This window comes from Pelodiscus sinensis, chromosome 1, assembly GCF_052426305.1.
Source record: "Pelodiscus sinensis isolate ZL-2025 chromosome 1, ASM5242630v1, whole genome shotgun sequence".
Lineage (NCBI taxonomy): Eukaryota > Metazoa > Chordata > Testudines > Trionychidae > Pelodiscus > Pelodiscus sinensis.
In genome coordinates, this window is record NC_143052.1 from 333,067,038 (window position 1) to 333,086,581 (window position 19,544).

Sequence of the window (19,544 nt, forward strand, 5' to 3'; positions counted from 1 at the left end):
GTTTCCTTTTCCTAATGCAGGAATTATCTTTGCCAGCATTACTATGGTGAATCGTAACCCCAAGTTTTTTTTGTTAAGTATTTGTTTGGTCTGCGCAGATCTAGTACGGGTTTCCATCCACCAGACTTTTTTGTCATGAGGAAGTATCTGGAAAGTACCCATTTTCCCTGTGATGTTCTCACACAATCTCTATTGCCCTATCTGTAACAGCTTGTTTATCTCTTGTTGCAACAGGGACTTGTAAGATGGGTCCCTGAAGAGGGACAGGGAAGGGGTTTGGGTTGGAGGAAATGTGAGGAATGGAATTGCTAGGCTTTTTGCTAAGATCTCTAGAGCTCTCTTGTCCATTGTCATATTGGACGAAGCACGGTAGAATGGTTGCAGACTGAATTTCTAGTGACTGGATAGTGGAAATGACATTGAACCCTCAACCAACGGTTCAAAACGTTTGCCTGCCATTGGAGGACTGGGGCATTGTTTGCTGTTCTTGAGGCTGCCTGTGCTTCTGTTGCCTCAGCTGGCATCTGAGCTCATAGCCTCTTTGAGGTAGGTAAGATGTTGCTGGGCATACAGTTGGCCTTCTTTTTTGGTTGAGGAATGTACATCCCCAGAGTTTTCACAGTTGCCTTTGAGTCTTTCAGGGAATGCAGGGATGCATCTGTGCTAGAGGAAAATAGCTGCTGACCCTCAAATGAAAAATCCTCAACCATGTTCTGTACCTCCCTAGGGAACCCAGAGAGGTGTAGCCAGGGGAAGCAGCGCCTCACTATCAATGTGGCAAGAAATCTGGAAGCCATGTCAGCGGTATCAAGGGATGCCTGGAGCATCATTTTCACTATGAAGATGCCCTTGTCTATGCTGAACTTGAATGCAGCCTTGTCCTCGCCCTGTAACTTTTCAATACATGGTGTAATTTTGTCAAAATGGTACGTATTTAGCTAATTAATAATAGTTTGCAATCGTAATAAGGAGTGATGCTGATGAATATGATTTTCTCCCTAGGAGATCCAACCTTTTTCATTTTTTATCATATGGGGTGGATTTGAACTGGGTTTGCTTACCCCTATTGTTTACAGCATTGACAACCAGCGAATTTGGGGCAGAATGCATAAAAAGGAACTCAACTCCCTTAGTTGGAACGTAATATTTTCTATCTGCCCTTCTCAAAATGGGTGGGATGGAAGCTGGAGTCTGCCACAAAAATTTTTCTGGGTCAAGTATGGCCTCATTAACCAGCAAGCCTACTTTCGCTGAAGGAGAGGATTTCAATATATCAACTAGTTTCTGTAGAATGTTCAGGACCTCGACCAGTGATTTATAGAGGGAGTCAGCCACCCTCTTGTACAAGTCCTTAAAGAACTTAAAGTCATCGCCCATAGTGGGGGAGGGGAGATTATGGATTCATCCAGGAATGATGAAGAAATATCATATGGAGGAAGAATGTCCTCCTATTGGGTTTCATCCATGTCCTCAATGTCTTCCTGCATCACTTCTAATGCTGTGGGCGCAGGCAGGTTGGGTGCAGTTGGCTGCGGTCTCACCATCATTGGTGGTGACATCTGGGCCTTCATGATACTCCAGGGATCCAACCCCTGCCAAGATTGTGGGAGTGGTATAGGAGGGAGCCATGGGAAGGGCTGCTATATTTGGGTCTGTACCAGCTATTATTGCTGCTGCAACTGCAAAGTTGGTTTGGGCGTGATGTGGTGAAAAGGGTATGTACTGGTCATCCTCGCTACCACTGGAGAAGCTTGCCAGCGTTGCCAATCTACTCAGTCCCGCTGATGAAGGATTAGTGTCATGTACCAAAGAGAGGTGTGTCCATTACCGATGTAACTGCTAACTCCTGTTTTGTGGTAAGTGGTCTAGGAGGGAGGAAGGCTAGTACTGCAAGTGCAGAGGCCTGTGATCTGTGCAGCACTGGCTCATCAAGTGCCTTGAACATCGACGGTGCCAAGGAGCACTTGGTACATACTATCAATACCAATTTCACAAGTGTCTGCATGGCCAGTTCCGGTCACCCATTAGCCAGAGTCTGCAATGGTGATTTGGGTACCGATTTCATCAGTACCAGAGCCTTCAGTACCGACAGCACAGAGGAGGTCTTCTTCATTTTCTGCACTGAAACTCAGGACAAGAGTTCTTGGAGGACAATGGCCCTTTGGGTTTGTCCATACCAGACTTCCCAGGTACCTGTGCTTCTCCTGAAGCTCTTGCCCTGCATGAAGAGCGCTTGTGCTGAGGGGATGCTTTCTTTTATAGTATGTCACTGGACGGTGAGGAGAGCTTCCTTTTCTCTGTTTTCTTTGCAGGCTCGTCTCTCGGTGTGCGTCCCTGGTCCGAGACTGACATCAGTGAGGTACAGGGTGGCGATGCGGTCAAAGCTAGTTCAGAGGCAGGTCTCTCCACCTTCTCCATAGTGAGGAACTTCAGCAGGAGTTCCCGCACGCTTTCAACGACCTAGCCGACATTGTCTTACAATGGTGGCAATTTTGGGGAGAGTGATCCTGACTCAGGCCCCGAATGCACAGGGCATGCCCATCTGAAATGGGTATAGACATCCTGCATGTCAGGCACCATTTAAATCCTGGTGAGCCTGGCATGCCTATGCTAATACTATAATAACTAGATAGAAAAAAACCTTCCTTTTTTTTTTTTTTTTTTTTTTTTAACTAACACTAATGGGGGAAGGGAGAGGACCGCAAATAAATTATTTAAACTCTAAACTCTAATTACTAAATATTAACAAGTAAAACTACTCTAATTAAATTCTAGCATGGAGCACTGCTGTGTTCCAATCAAGCTGGGAGTGGCTGAGAATGAACTGAGGGGGCGGTTGATGGTGCACGCTCGTTGGCATTCTTGCTGCATTGCAGGTGGTCCCACGCGTGCATGCCAGCACCTAGAGGGGAGGAATACTGCTGCTAAAAAGTTCTGAACGTAAGCGCAGGGGTACCTAGACACCTACAGTAGAGCGCTCACAGGGACACTTCTTGAAGAAGAATAAAGCTGTTGCCTTCAACTGTTCAGTATCTCTCTCTCTCTTTTTTTATTTTTATTTTTATTTTTTTTTGGCAGTTGATAGGAGGAAAGTGACACTAAGATTTCCTTGCTCACCATCAATGACACAGGGAGCGCTGCTATTAAACTCCAGGTTCTTGCATAAGAAATATATGGTATAGTGCTCTCTCTGGGAGATGCTTCCTCAGACTTATGCAAGATTCTGTTCTTGTGCTGGCTGCTGGAGATCAGAATCATTGCATATGCCTCAGAGATGTGTCCCTGTCACTTGGACCATTAAAAGTCACTGGACTGATAGGGATCCATGGCAGGAAAAACCAAATGATCTTATTGGAAGTCATCTGATTCAGCCTCTGAAGACTCTCTTCCCTGAAGATGTGTAGAGACCATCACTGATGAATTCATAGCTGTACTAGAAGCATTTTTATCATATTTTCATACACGACGTTTACCATTTTACCATTGGATGACCAACACAATGAAACTTGCAGAACTAAATTGGTGGATGTTTTCCAAAAAAGCAGACAAGCACCGAAGAAGATTTTAAAATGTTTTCAGTTCTATTTGTCAAAGTTAACTTCCCCAGGACTACCAAAGATTAATGTCTTGATTTATGTGAGCAATGCATCTCCTTGTATGAAAATATGATAGAAATTGATTCTTAAATATTGTCTTGAATATATAAGCACATAAATGGTCTAGGTCTGTATTGTTTGGTACCATTGTAGTTGTAGGAAAAAGGGATTTTCAATATTACACAACTTAATCCATTTCTGATAACACCATATTCATAGGACCAGCAGGTGAGAGCCTAAGGTGGGGGTGAAAGAAGTGAGCCCCTGCCATGACGCAGAGGGCAACAACACTGACATGATTATGTAGATTTTTACAAATCAAATGACACCTCTCTTACCTTTCTACCATTAACTTGCCCAGACAAAGTACTATTCGGTAAAAGCATTCTGCTGAAAGATATAATCCCTCTGCTAATGCAGACAAATAATCTACTCTGAAAATTATCTTGTTTCTGGTTGAATGACAGACTTTGAGAGTTCCCAGATCTTGCCCTTCGAGGCCTAACCTATCTCATCTAGCCCTAGCTGATCTATGGCCTTTCTTCAAAAGGATAAAGCAGGCAAAAATGAAATAAAAGCTACCCTGAGCAAGAAAAAAAAATCAGTTCTTTATAAGCCTTCAGAAAATAAAAGGAGTGTCTTCTTACAGTTTTTAGGGTTAAAGCAAAAATACAGTAAATTCATCCTTTTTTCTTGGTAAAAATTTCTTATGCCAATGAAGGCCAACTTATTATGCAAGATAACCCACTGGCAACTAAGGGTTCTATTCTGTGGCAATTCCACATGTGAATCTACTCTGGAATCAGATCCACTTGACTGAGTTGTTTCAATGGAGAAATAAAAATAATACGAAACCACTTTTAAGGGGAAATCTTGTGTCAGAGTTCAGACCCTATACAATCACAAATTACAAAGAGATTCTGTTTTCATCCTTGTCTTTGTGGAATGTGCAGACATATCACAAAACCACTACATGTCAGCATCACATTCAAAACTGGCTTGCTCTGAAAATACTGTACAGAGGAATATGACACACTACTATTTACTTGAAAACAAAATTGAAGAGTGATACCAAAGTTGCTCGTCATTTTTTAACTACATTTTTCAAAAAGCTGGACAACTGAAAAATAAAGGTTCAAAAATGTGTTTCTCTCTCCCCAACAGAAGCTGGTCCAATGAAAATTAAAAGCTTGTGTGGAACCCTCAGTTCCTTCTCGGCCTCAACCGTCCCCTCAGTTCCTTCTCAGCCTCACCCATCTTGTCTCTTTAATATCTGTTTTGAGCTGTTGACTCAGTTTCTCCTTTTCTTCTATTTTCCTTTTATTTTTAACTACATTCTACACCCAGACACATTTCACTAAAATCTTGCGCCGCTATCTGTGGCTACAGTTTGGGTATTTGTACATGTCAGGATATCATTTACTTTAGAGCATGTGTTTCTATATATTCAAGCAACAGTCATTTAATACATTGTTTTAATGAATTTTCAAATTACAATTTCTTCTTACAAATTATTTCAATGTAACAAAGTCAATTCACAAACTTATACCTCAATTCTATATTTCTTGCACACCGAAAATTTTCTTTGAAATTGGCAAAAACTATAATAGGAAATGAACAGGTTTTCTGGTTTCCATTAGATTATGCTATATGTTTACTGTTGTTTGATGTACTGTCTGTATTTGTCATATATAGTTTTGGCTATGCTAAAGAATAATACATTCTGGAACATACTAGCAAAGTGCCAAAAAATTTCAAGGCAATGAAGAGAAGTTTTAAAAAATTAAGTTAAAAGTATTTTCTCGGCTGACTATCTCCCAAGAATGTGTTTAGTAGAGCACGAAGCAAATACATCTGAGTTTAACTCAATTTCATTTTACCTATGTATTTCATCTTTACAGATCAAGGGCTAGATATTAGCATACTGGTCAAATGATACACAATTTGGCATGAGCTAAGTATTTTATAGCAACCAGGACATTTTTGAACACTTATGAAATAAGTAACTTCAGCCAAAACGTGTTAACAAAACTGGCAGAGAAGTTCTTAGCATTCAACTTAGGCTTCAAAATCAATTCACTCTCCTCCTTCCTGGCTAAAACTGACCACTCAACGATCTAAAAGAGATGATCCAAGAGAAATTGAGACCAAAGATCTAGTATTAGTGACAACTTTCTAGTATTTGGCAACTAGACTGAGTGCCTCTTTTGAGCTTAGAACAATCATTTAGCTGAGCTTAGGAATCACTCTTAATGACAGAGGCATCAGAAGATACACATACTGAGCAGTAAAGATAGCTTTGGACAATTAAAGTTGTGTCAGTCCCATGCCCCAGAAAAGTACACTTACATTCGTTTGATAGGAAATTAAATAATTTTAGCACTTTATTCCTGGAAAGCTATTATGATCTGCCTCTCCCACACAAGCTTTTAATTTTCAGAAGCACACTACTTGACAGAATTTCTTATTCTGATCTCCCTGATAAAGTTAAGAAGGTATGCAGAGCTTAAGCAAGCTACCTTTGCACTGCTAATCATCCTGATTTAGCAAAGAAATCTTCCAGCTACAAATAATATTTAGAATTACCTCTGACATACAACAAACTTAAAGCTTAAGGATAAACAGCAAGAGTACTTTTATTTTTGTTTTTGCATTTTCCCTTTACTGTTCCTTTAGGATGACGTATGAAGGCCAGCCTCAATGTTTTTATTGTTTCCTGTCCTCCCTACTCCCTCCCATCCAAAGGCTTCTCTAAAAGCATTCCTTTGGGGAACTCTCCATCTGCATGTGTGCAAGCATGCTCCCAAGCTGCTATCAGAATTGACAGCGGTTTTAGAACACTAGCCTGGGTTGCTTATACTGAAATGAAATCCTTTAAGAGCAAAATAAAAATGAAGGCACAGTTCATTCCCTCTAGATCCATAGATGGGCATGACATTCCGTATAAGAAATGGGGACTCCAATGTGACTGTAGGCAGCTATCTTTCTCTGTATTTCTGCACAGAAACTCCTTTTCTTAAGAGGGGAAAAAAGAAGGGATTATACGTACTCTGAAATGTACAGATTTAACATTTAATGTATAAGATTTATGTAAATACAAGAAAACATCTTCCTTGTAAATTAACATGACAGCACCAAAGCATTCAGACATAAAGGACAGAAACCAGAGATGTCAGAGCAATTCGTGAGAGCAGAACTTTTGAACCCCTGATAATAATGACATCTTTGTGATATGAAAGCTAAGGGGTTAGAGTATCAGATGTCTGGTATCACGTCGCCATTTGCTCTATAATGTGCCTGTAAGTGATTAGGCCTGGCATGCCCTTGAGCTGAAATCATAGGAAACAGAATGTGCCCAAAACAACATTAATTAAATCAGAATCAGCTTTAGAAGACTCACATTGATTTTTCAATCTAAAGCGGTGCAGTTTATGAAGCCTTCTGGCACTTACTCATGGACTACTGACATCACATTTCAAGCCTAACTAAATATGAACAGAAGAATCATTATGTTAAAAAAAGTTACATAAAATGGTACACTAATTCTATAGCACTGACAATAAATTCCTCTGCAGAGGAACATTTAAGACATTGTCCTTTGTATGGTACACAAACTAAAAATACTGTGCTTTATTAGTTACTTGTAGGTAATGATTTCTCTTATACAGGTCTCAAGGCAGGCAGTTAAACTGGAATGAAGACTACTAAAAGCTATTCATGTAAACACAAGGGAATACTATGCATTTAATTGCATTATATAGTTTAACTGATCTAAGGTTCTGTGTCCCACTCTGCTGAGCAACAGAGAGGAAGGGGGAAGAGGGAAAAAGAAGAAAGAACCTTGAATGTGCAAAGCTACTCCAGCATTGCTTTATCTCCCTTTAACACCATGTAATTGGGTTCTGAGGTGAGATTGAGAAAAGGAGTATGCACAACATCCTCTCCAGTCAGAAAACTTTACCCTAAGACTATTCAAATTAGCAGTATATTATATTTACCATTAAAACTCTTCTGAGAGTCATAATCTTGACTCTAACCCCAACAGTATGGAATTTCTCAGTATTAATAAGCAGATGAGAAAATTGTGCAGAGAAAAATGTATTAGACTGCAGGGAACTTTGGGGGGGAAGTAAGAACCTATCTAAAGGAACTGACTCCACCCAGACTGCTAGCATAGAAAATTCATAAGGCTTGGAGAAGTTAAATTATGTAGGGGGCAGATGAAATACTGAAAATGCCTATGGAGCTTTCAAGTAGAGAAGACATCTGCTAGGGATGTCAGCAAAACTAAGGTATTTCTGCATCCAGTACAGGACAAGGATGGCATTTACAGATGTAATGGACAAGGACAGGCTGAAATCACAAAGGTACATTTTCGAAAAGTAACAAGATGTCAGAAATGGAAATTAATAAAATAGAAACCATGGCTGAATTATGTGTGGAATATACACACAAATATAAGATGTTTTGAAGCAAAAACACGTGAACTAGCCTATTTGACCAAACTTAAGATAATAGGCATTACAGAATAGGATGGCATGGCAAAAATAAATGACACTACAATAGATGGATAGACTATGATGAATGGCTAGATTACATTATAGACATGTAAGAATAGCTTTATATGAAAGAGATGTCACTTTAATTGATTAGTTAATGTATTTTCAGTAGAGAAAGCCACACATTAAAATCAGTATTGATACAAATCCCAGTCATAAGCATATACAGATGGAGAAGGAAGATATACTACTGGCCTCCTAATCAGGAAATGGATACCGAGTACATTACAACACCACAATCAAAGATGCAGATAAGTAATAATGGGTGACTTCCAACTATTCACTAGTCAAATGTCAAAATGGGACAAGATGCAAAGAAATTTCTCAACAGCTTTAACTATTGTGTTGTGGAACAACTAGTTCTAGAACACACCAAGATAGAGACATTATTCTTGACTTAAGGTGTGTCTAGACTATACCTCTCTGTCGACAGAGAGATGTAGATTAGGCACATCGAAATTGCTAATGAAGCCGGGATTTAAATATCCACCTCATTAGCATAAACATGGCCGCTGCTTTTTTTAGAAACGGAGGGTTTTTTTGAAAAACGGCAGTCTATACACAGATCTGTCGAAAATAAACCCTTTTTTGACAGATCCTGTACTCCTCAAAAAATGAGATTTACAGGATCTGTCGAAAAAGGGTTTATTTTCAACAGATCTGCATCTAGAGTGACATTTTTTTTCTAAAAAACTGTTTCAAAAAAAGCAGTGGCCATGTTTATGCTAATGAGGCAAGGGATATTTAAATCCCGGCTTCATTAACAATTTCAACGTGCTTGATTTGCATCCCTTTGTCGACAGAGGGATGCAGTCTAGATGTAGCCCCAGTCTCACTACACATAACCCATAAAAGTTGATTCAAGGGGTAACTGTAAGTGAGACATGAACTAACAGTAACAAAAATAACATTAAATTCAATGCCAGAGAAGGGGTCATTGTACCTACAATTACATTGTTGAACCTAGCTTTTGGAACAAGAATTATAAAAATGGAGGCAGGGGAAGCTAGTCTAATATACCCTAAAGGCAAAAGTATGTCAACAAAAATCCTCCATTTTATTTACACATACCACAGCAGAATCACAGAAGAAATGCATATCCCTAAATAAATAGGAAACAGGGAAAAAAGAAAAAAACAGTACAGTTAACAGGCAAAGTACATAAGCCAACTAAAAGCCACCCTTGGAGAAGCCAAATGAAAAGCACATAAAAACATTTCAGGTAAAACATAAAATGGAAGCTAGCAGTGCTAAGAGGGAAACTGAAATGCAAAAAGGCAGGCATCAAAACCATTTTAAGGCATAGAAAGCAAGAAATCCAAGAGAATCTGTGATCCACTAGAATACTGGGGTTAAATAAGCAATTTTTAAAAAGGAAAAACTATTGCACAGAAAAAATTTTTTTTTCAGCAAACGTCATTAAGGGTGTTGGAAAAATACCTACTCCAGATCTTCTCTGTACTAAGGATGAAGTACTGTCAAAAAATTGAGTTGACAAGTGGAAGTGCTGGAAAAAATAAATTAAAGAGCAACAAGTCACCAAGACCAGATGATATACAGTCCAGAGCTCAAGGGGAGCTTACAAATGCAGAAGCTGAGTTACTAGGAAAAATATACAATGTGTTATTAGAAACAGAGACAATTGTATAGGGTTGCAGGTTAGCAAATGTTCTGGCAATCTTTAAAAAAGTGCTGAGCTGATTCTTGGAATCAGTATCAGGTAGTATGCAGGTACAACTGTCCACCTGTACACTATCAGTTATGGGATTGGAGCCAAGGACTAGAAACCAATTTAGAGACATATGTATTTGTTATGGAAAATAAAGTTTTAGTGATTTATAATTGTCCAACATTTACCTGCTGCTATTGTACCACAACTGAGACAAATATACTTCTTCAGCTCTTTACAACAGACTGTGTTATTGAAATATCCATCATACATGACACCCTTCTATCAAACTGAATGCTATCTTAATCACATGGAATCAATAGCAAATATGGTTTTGATTTTTTCTTAGTAAACACTCCACTGAACAACCAGGGCTGAACAAATATACAAGACCTATCCATGTGGAAATAATTGCTTTCCTGGCTCTCCTGCTCTCCCAATTAGAATCAAAACAAATAGAAGTTATCGTAAGAACCCTTCCAATTTTTTGAAAAACAGAGCCCAGGTGTTCTATGGCTATCCCAAGATTATTTGTTTTGTTCCAGTACAAAATTATGACACATTTATTTCTGTATTCAAATTAAAAGCAGAGTCAGTATTACAAAGGAAATGGGGGCTATGTGGAAGATTGTCATCTGTGGATGAAAGGCCAAGTATGGAGCAGTTATAGACAAGGCCACCAGTACTTCAGTGATGTGCTCTGATATTACATTCCTGTTCTTTGACCAAAAGTTGTGCCGGTATGAATGAGAGGAGTATCTCCTTGATAAACAGAGGAAAAATTGTCTAAAAAGGGGCATAATCTAAAATCGGATACATAAAGAGAAAAACGTTTTGCTTAGTACCAATTTCAACTATCTGGAAGACTCGTAAAGATTAAGACATATTTCAAGCTAACACATTTATCTGGTGTTGCTCAGGTCAAGGGGCTCAAGGTGTGAAGTCAGGGTTGGGAGGTGAGGTTGGTCTTGGGGCAGGGGACTCTGTATGTATGTGGAGAGGCTGGGGGAGGCCAACTCCCCCTTCTGAGATTCATGCCAGGACTGGATGTCCCTGTATGAATTGGTTGGGGGGAGTTTCGAGGCGGGGGCAGTCTCAGACAGGAGTCCCTTCCCACCTGCCTGGTGATTCTGACTCTTTGCTGTATGGTTTTATGAGAAGCAATCCCATTCCAGACACATCCCATTTTCCTAACACAACCAAATCTTTACCTTGCTTTAAGTTATGACAAGAGGAAACTGTATGCCAAATTTGGTGGTCCAGGCTCTTTCTGTTTAGGAGATCAAATATATAGTAGATTCTAAAATAGATCTCATCATTCAAACAAGCTGCTGAAAACTTGCTCCTTTTATTCTATATCTCCCTAAGCAAATGACTTTGACAAATGTCAAAGAAGTTTCCAAGTGAATTTTCCTTTTTAAAGTTAAGTCGTCAAATTTTCTCCCTCATCCACTTAATTTCTCAAACCTCCTCAAAGTTCCTCTAGAAATTCCCCTGTGCTCTCTCAGAGTCCCATGTCATAGGCACCATCATTCCAACCAATTACAACTCAAGATCAAAGTCTATTAAAGCTAACTCTCACTGTAGAAGTCCGACAGAACAACATGAAACACTCCCTTCTTGTAATGCTAATGATGACCATTCCATACACAGCCTTCAGCTTCCAGGTCCAAGGAGCAAGAGACAGACTGGGAAACAAAAATAAATCACTGCTTCCTTCCACAGGAGGGCAAAGTAATTAATTAACTAAACTGGCCTTAACCTCACCTTTTCTTACTTTTCTTCTTAATTCCCTAAAAGCAATGAGCAGTGATCTGCACAAAACGCATTTGAATGGGAGGTGGATCTTGTAATCCAACCCTTCTCTACTGTTACAGAATTTATTTAGGGATAATCATCCCTTTTAGGGATGCTCTGCTGTGCTGTGGTGGCAAGGTACAATGTGCTTATTATTACTATGTCCCCCTGGAAGATAAATCACACTTTTCCCACTCCACCAAACCCATCAATAACATAGCCCTGCTATATCTGTATACTAACTTTAGCAACTTTCTTCCATTGAGGAAATGTGTGCTAATTGTCTTCCTACACTGATTCAGTCTAATCAACCATGCTTCCCAAAAGGATATCAGCAATCTTCCTACTACTCAGTAAGAGAAAAAGAGAGATGATGTTCAGTAATGAGCAAAAGTGAGTAAAAGTCAGAGTGTAACACTGGGGTGAAATCTATGGAGTCCAACTTATGAACACTTCCAGTTACGACCAAGTATTTGGTACATAACTCATTCGTAAGTCTGGGACCGGCTGTATTGTTGTTCCCATTTGGAGCAGAAAGAGGTTAAATGATACTAGCAGGCTATGCCCTGTGCTTGCTTTGCTCATCAACCTCCCTCCCTCTGGCTGCTTTTGTGGCCACAGAACGTGAGAGCACGATGACATCATTCTGCTGCCCAGCAGGAAAACCTTTTTTATATATGGAGGGAGATGACCAAAGTTGTACAATATCCGTGGTAGACCTGGGAAGTGAACCAGTGTCTTCTGAGAGTTAGCCTTAACCAAAAGACTCTTTTTTTCGTTAAAGATAAGTTTGTATAAAAAAGGCAGAAGTAAGGAATAAACACTTGGGTGAAATCTATAGCAGTGGGGGTCTGTGCCACTTTCCCCTGCAACCTTGGGTTACAATGCCTTGCGGAAGTAGCTCCTATCAAGGCACTACTTCCAGCATGGCATCCACACCCTTCATGTGTAACTGTAACCTGCTAGTCAGAGTGTAACACATTTAATGGGAGGTTTGGTCGTAAGTACAAACGGTCGTAAATTGGCCATTCGTAACTCGGGGACCAGCTGTACTTATTTTCTCCCAGCTTGTATCTGTCTTGCCTATTTCGACTATAAGTTCTTTGGAACTGGAAACATCTCTTACAGTGGGCGAGGTCTAGGTTGGATATTAGGAAGAACTATTTCACTAGGAGGGTGGTGAAGTATTGGAATGGGTTACCCCAGGGAGGTGGTGGAATCTCCATCTCTAGAGATTTTTAAGTTTCAGCTTGACAAAGCCCTGGCTGGTCTGATTTAGTTGGGACTGGTCCTGCTTTGGACAGGGGGCTAAACTGAATGACCTCCTGAAGTCTCTTCCAGCCCTATGATTCTATGTTTGTAACACACTAAGCATGACTGGGCCCCAGACTTGGCATATATGGTAATAATATAATTGTATTGAAAAAATCTGTGAGAAAAGCTGGCTCAGTTCTTTGCAAAGAAAATGCAGGCTCTCACTCTGGAAGCCTTTAAGCATGTGATTAGCTTTATGCCCTCACTGTACCAATGTACCTACACAGGTATATTGTTACTGCAAACTTCTCCATTAAATGTCTTATATCAGTTACTTCGGGGGCAGTCGAGAGTTAGTCTGTACAGGATAAACTTAAAAAACAACAAATGGTTTGGTAGCACTTTATAGCTAACAAAACATGGAGATGGTATCATGAGCTTTCGAGGGCACAGCCCATTTCTTCAGATGACCGGAAGTTATCCGGAAGGCAACTATCACAGAGTATAATTTAATAACAATAAAATAATTACTGTCCTTACATTTGTATATGTAATTATTATTTTAGAAATATAAATGTACCAAAAGTATAACAATAACTGTATATTTGTCTGATTGATACAAATAAATTAAATCAATTAAATGTACAGTATATTACATTTAGTTTGATTTATCCACAAACAAAATCTTCTGAAATACTCTTGTTGAAATAGAGACACGGTGGGTGAGGTAGTACCTTTTATTTATTATTATGTAATCAATTTGGTAAAATACTTATTTACAGTGTAAAAGTTACTTTCCTGAACTCAAAGCTATTTACTTTGTTATGGTCTACATACTACAATGGAACCAATCTTCAATGAACAGATAAAAAGGGTGACATTTCCAAAAGAATTAAGGGAGTTAAGCATCCAGCTCCAGTTGATTTTCAGTTGCAACATAAATCCTTTGGGTACTTTTGAAAACTCCATCCAAAATATCTTATGTATGGATTTATAAAAAAAGACTTATGAATAAAAATGGCTAAAATCTATATGTATCATACAGAAAGAAATAAACAACTAGTGAAGTCTGAAACAAAGAACATTTTATTGGACTCTTGAAATCCTGGAGAGACATTCAAAACCAATATTTTTAAACAGAGGTTAATGTTTCAATGTCTTATCTTTTATAATTCAATATAATTTAATTTGACTTTAAATTTAAAAGTTCTACTTGGGTTTGTCATAGGAAAATATTTGCAGTTTAATTGCCATGGCTACATAATAAATTTGCTTGCATAACAAAATAACAAACATGTGCTTCTAAATCAGTGATGGGCAACTTAGGCTAGTAAATGGGCCGAATGAGTGGCACTCCATCTCAGCAGACCATAAGATTATATTAACCAAGAGGGTATCCCGGGATAGGGTAATTTTGCTAACTGTGCTTGTGTACCTAGAATTTGCAGCAGAAGAGTTCATTCAAACCACAAACTTTAAGACACACCTAGAAGTCTATTAAAGTGGTTGTTAAAGGTTCTTCTTACCCATGCCAATTCACAAAGCATCAGTCCAAACCCCTGTGACTGACCGGGCCGGGTCTGGGCACAGCTGAGGGCGTCCGAGTAGGGTGAACTGCTCAAATCCGGGCTCTCTCTAGCCCCCAGCCTGGAAGCCTTCCCAAATAGGCCACACACCAGTCCCACAGAGCGCTTCAGCTGCCTGCCTGAAGCCTCATGAGCAAAACCCCTCCGACACGCCAGCAATATTTGTGCCCAGATGGCCCCGGGCCTCATATACAGGTGAGGGGTCTTAGAACCCAATCTCACTTACCCCAAACAAGTTCTGTCTGGTCCCAAGAAACCAGCCACAGATCCCAAGTCAATTTACCCTCCGGATCTTACCCACAAATCACGCTGAGCCAATCCTTTAGCATCTAACATCTAAAGGTTTATTGCTACCAGCAAGAAAAGCATGAGAATAAGGTTGCTAAAGAATCATACATTACATGCATCGAATCTCCCAGTTCTCGATGCAGGCTCTAGCAGAGATATTATAGCTGCTGGCTTAAAAGTCCTTGTTGCACATCCTATATCAGGATGGGTCTACATTTCTTCCCGGCTCATGAGTCCCTGCGAGGCCGCATCTGGGGTCAGAAGCAGATCTGAAGACCAAGATGGAGTCGTCCACATGGCATATTTATTCTTCCTTCCTGGTCTCTCCTCGGCTGCAGCAGGTCACCTGGCCAGTGGCCTATCCCTGTGTTCCCTGCTGGTAGCCCTTAGGTGTTGGTCACCATTCCCGAGGTGTGTCCTTGGCCCATTGAGTGCTATTGTCCCACGGGGCCTCGCTAATTAGCATGTCCATAGCCCGGCCCTGCCCAATGTTCAACCACATTCAGAGAGACTTCCAGTCTCCATACAGATTACAGATTCCTAACTACACACACAGACATTATACAGATATATGAAGAGCAGACACAGAATCAGAAGAAAGTAAGCTTTTGTTTGACCCCTCACATGGCCCCCTCTGTACCACTTTTGGGGCAAACAACCCCCCATGGGTGCAGCAGTGACCCGGCTGCTCCCCTCACAATCCAATAACGTGACAACCCCCCCACGCACAGATGGTGCCTCCATGGGAACAAGGGAAAGCCCAGAGCATGTACCCTTAAGCTAATGGGGAAAGCTTGTGACCTAGAAACTGATCAGGTCCCAGTAGAAGGCAAGAACTGCTACTCTGACAGGAAAGAGTACAAACTTTAATTGTTAAAACCTAAACATACTAGAGATAGACACCCAAGAGGAAACTCCTATTAAAAATTCTGAGATGAACCTAACGAGAGGAAAAACAAACAAAAATATCCTACTCTTTTCATACTTTATTTTATGTATTTTTAAACTAATTTGTACTGCACCTATGGCAGCTACGCACATAAATTATAGAGAACACCACAAATCCAGTTAGGATGGTGAATTGCAATGCCCCAATTCCCCAATAGATTGCTCTGAACATACCCTTAATAGACATGAATGGTTATTTTTCAGTACTCCAAACAGCTGCCTGAAGAGCAGTTTTTACTTCAATCCTGGACACATTTTGCTACCCTAGCACTTGTAGCAAACTAACGTCAATCATCCTGATTTGGACAGATCATGAGGCTATCAAATCTTTCATAACAGCATTGCTATCTTTCATAAGAGTTCAGACAGATAGCAGGTAGGGATGTAAAAATGCATTTATTCAGGTAAATATGTAACCACTGAAAATTTCAGTGGTTACACATTTACACACAGGTGGGACGCAGATCCCCAAGATCTACTGTATGAGGGAAGCCGGCTTTTAAGTCACCCCTTTCCCCCCACACTACTGCTGCCTCTGAGTCTGTGGAAAATGTGTTAATTATATTCTTGGCTATTGTTACCTCTCATTATTGCTATTCGTTTTTTAAATTAAGTCACAAGGCCAATGCTACTATTGAAATAAATCTTCACAAGTCTTCATATGCTGTCAACAAATAAAATAGTACTTAACACTACAGTATCTACTACATTTGGCTGAATGATGCTTAGCAGTGTTACTTCCAATGTTCATGCCAAAACCTCAATAGTAACTTTGTGACCCATATATAAACAGCAAGATGATACAGAATCTCAACACAAATTTACAATTTCTTCAAGGGTAATAAAGGAAAGGCTTAGAAGTTCTGTATACATACATAGAAGATGGCTCAGAATATGAATTCCGTGACACACAAAGGCTAAAAGCAGGAAATAAGAGAGGTTTCCCCCAAACATTCCTCATTATAAATTTCAAATCTTTCTGGTCTTGGAAACCGGCCAGACTTGAACCAATTAATGATTTCTCCCTTGTTTGATCCAATTTTTTTTCCAATTTTTTCATTGCAATGCAACATGAGGATTTGTAATTAAATTCAAGGTGAACTATAGTTTTTCCTGTTGAAGTTTTCCTATAAGTGAAACATTCCTGCTTCCACCTACATCTCTAATACTGCTAAGAAAATGTATCTACATTTTTTCCCCATTTGGAGAGTTTTCCTCTCAGTTTGTCCTTTCCAAGAATGTCCTTTTTGGATTTCTTATTAACAATTTAGCATGTCTCATACTGATCATAGTCAGCTAGATCTTGAGTTCAAGCTTTAATTTCTTCTTTTTTGGCTCACCATGTGTACTTTCTATTTGACCACCATGCAAGCATCCAGCTTTTTCTTGGAAGAAACAACTGTTTTTAAAGGAGTCCAGATAGATTTGTTTCTTTTGAGAAATACATTCTATTTTACTGATGTCACTTCTGATCTTAAGGCCCAACCAGCTGTAATTATACAAAGGGAACTTGTATCAAAAGATCTTGTTTGATTCACCGAAATTAAAAGTGTTCAGCCCCTAAAATAAGAATATATTCAAGCAAAAAAAAAAACCGCTTATAGACTCATAGACTTTAAGGTCAGAAGGGACCATTATGATCATCTAGTCTGACCCCCTGCACAGTGCAGGCCACAGAATTTCACCCACCCCTCCTAGAATAATTCTCTCACCTATATCTCAGATATTGAAGCCTTCAAATACTTTGAAGACCCCAAGATGCAGAGAATCCTCCAGCTGTGATCTGTACCCCATGCTTATACACTCTCCTTTCCTGCTTTCCCAGCATTCCTTCAACTATGGCTGGGAAAGCAGGAAAGGAGAGTGTATAAGCATGGCTGACCTACCCTACACAGGTCAATGTAAAGCAATTTATGACAATCTAATTATGTCATTATCTACACTACAACCTTGCTCCCACCAATAAAATCAACCTACTACACTGACATACTAACTCCACCTTCATAAGAGGCACAGAAGTTATTTTGGTGTAGTTGGTGTAAACACTATTTCACTCATACCAGCTTTTCGACTATCTTGTCAACTTTCTAGCAGGAGCTGTGAAATTGACAAGAAAGCCAGGCAGCTAGCAGCCTCCTGCTCTGGTAGAGAGCTGGGCAGCTGGAGCCCACTCCTGTCTGAGAGATGGGTGAGAATGGACCTTACTCCCAGCTGGGAGCTGGTCAAGAAACCCAGGTGACTGCACCTATTTCCTAGTAGAGAACTAGGCTGAAAGAGGTGGTTGGTCCCTGCTCCCAGCTGGGAATGTTGGATGTCTTGTCAGTTTCACTTCTGGGAGCATGACATTGGCTGGGATGCCCAGTTCCTGATGGGAAGTGGGCAGTGGGCACAGGGAGAATCTGAGAAGCTGGACCCTGCTCTCCAGAGGTGAGAAGCAGGAAATCAAGACACTCCAAGGGGCCTCCCCCACTTCCAGTGAGGAAAAGGGAGACAATAAGCCCCACGTGGCTTCCTTCATCCACTCTCAATGGAGAACAAGGACGGGAGGTGGGGGGCAGGCTGCTGGGAGCCTGTGGGGCAGCTGTGCTTATAGCAGGGAGCTGCCAACACAGCTGAGAATACAGTGCCTCAAACTGCCTCTATTAGATCAATAGAAGCACTCCTGATGAGGATACACACCACCTATCAAAGGAGGGTGACGTGGACATGCACAACTGCATTTACTGCAGTAGCTGTAAATCGACCTACAATAGGTTGACTTACATGTCTAGTATAGACATGTTCTGAGTCTCCTAAGCAAATATTTTAATGTTACATCATGTGGTGCTATAATTCAGGCAAATTAAAGTTCTCTCGTTTTTATGTTGTATTGAAGCATTCCATTGCATCTATATCTGGATTCACTAGTACTTTTACTTATTATCCCAGTAACTAGCTTAGTCTAAAATTATCCCATGCAGAATAATCAGTGTTCTGCATTTTTATTTTTTACTGATTTTCACTAATTAACAGTTTTTAATTAAAGGCCATTTATCAATCCACTCAATATTTTTGTCAGATATTTATTTTCACTAACACTTTCCATGACTGTTGTGTCTTGCAATTCTGCAGTGTAAAAAATACAGAACACACACACACACACACACACACACACACACACACACACACACACACACACACACACACACAGAGTGGAGGTCAAAAAATCAAAAAGCATTAATATTGCTCTGAGATTGGCTGATAAGGAGGTTCTGCCTATTTCTTTGGGTCCACTTAGTGCGGCACTAAATTTTAAACAATCTTCCACATATAAGGACAGATAAGGTAAAAACGTAAACTTAGGGCTCAAACACAAATTGGTGCTTGAATACCCACAATAAAATCAGTGCTGAGAAATTTAATTAATATATATCTATAAAGACAGGAGCGAAGAGAATGCATTGTGCTGCAAATACGGCAGAATGGAGTTCAGTGCTTGTGCTGACAGAATAAAGGAGCACCCGGAAAGGAAGTGACGCAAGAAGCTTAAAGAAGAAAGCAGCAAATACTCCCTAATGAAGACAATCTCATTCATAAGTATCTAAAAGAAAATAATGATGCTTTAGTGTCTAACCTGATGGAGCTAATTGATCAAAATGTGGTTTCCAGTCTGATTTTTTATGAGCCTCCTGATTCTTTGGATCAGGTGATTCTCGACTTTTGTTTTTGTTTTATTACAAAGCAAGTAAACCCACATTGTTTTGTGCTGATATGACACTCATTCTCTCTGCTGACAGCCATCTGATTGACACAGCAATAACTGACATGTTTGAGATGTATGAAATAACTTGGAAAACGCGGCCACAAC

General features: G+C 39.9%; 1 protein-coding gene and 1 long non-coding RNA gene across 3 annotated transcripts in view; one reads left to right on the forward strand and one right to left on the reverse strand.

Annotated features, from left to right (window-relative positions):
- Positions 1-19,544, reverse strand: part of TMEM135 (transmembrane protein 135) — a 351,254-nt gene that overhangs the window by 177,781 nt on the left and 153,929 nt on the right. The gene's annotated exons all lie outside the window — the stretch shown is intronic.
- LOC142826562 (uncharacterized) lies at positions 732-2,672 on the forward strand. Its single transcript, XR_012900770.2, has 2 exons — positions 732-926; positions 2,313-2,672. It is a non-coding gene; the product is annotated as an uncharacterized LOC142826562 (long non-coding RNA).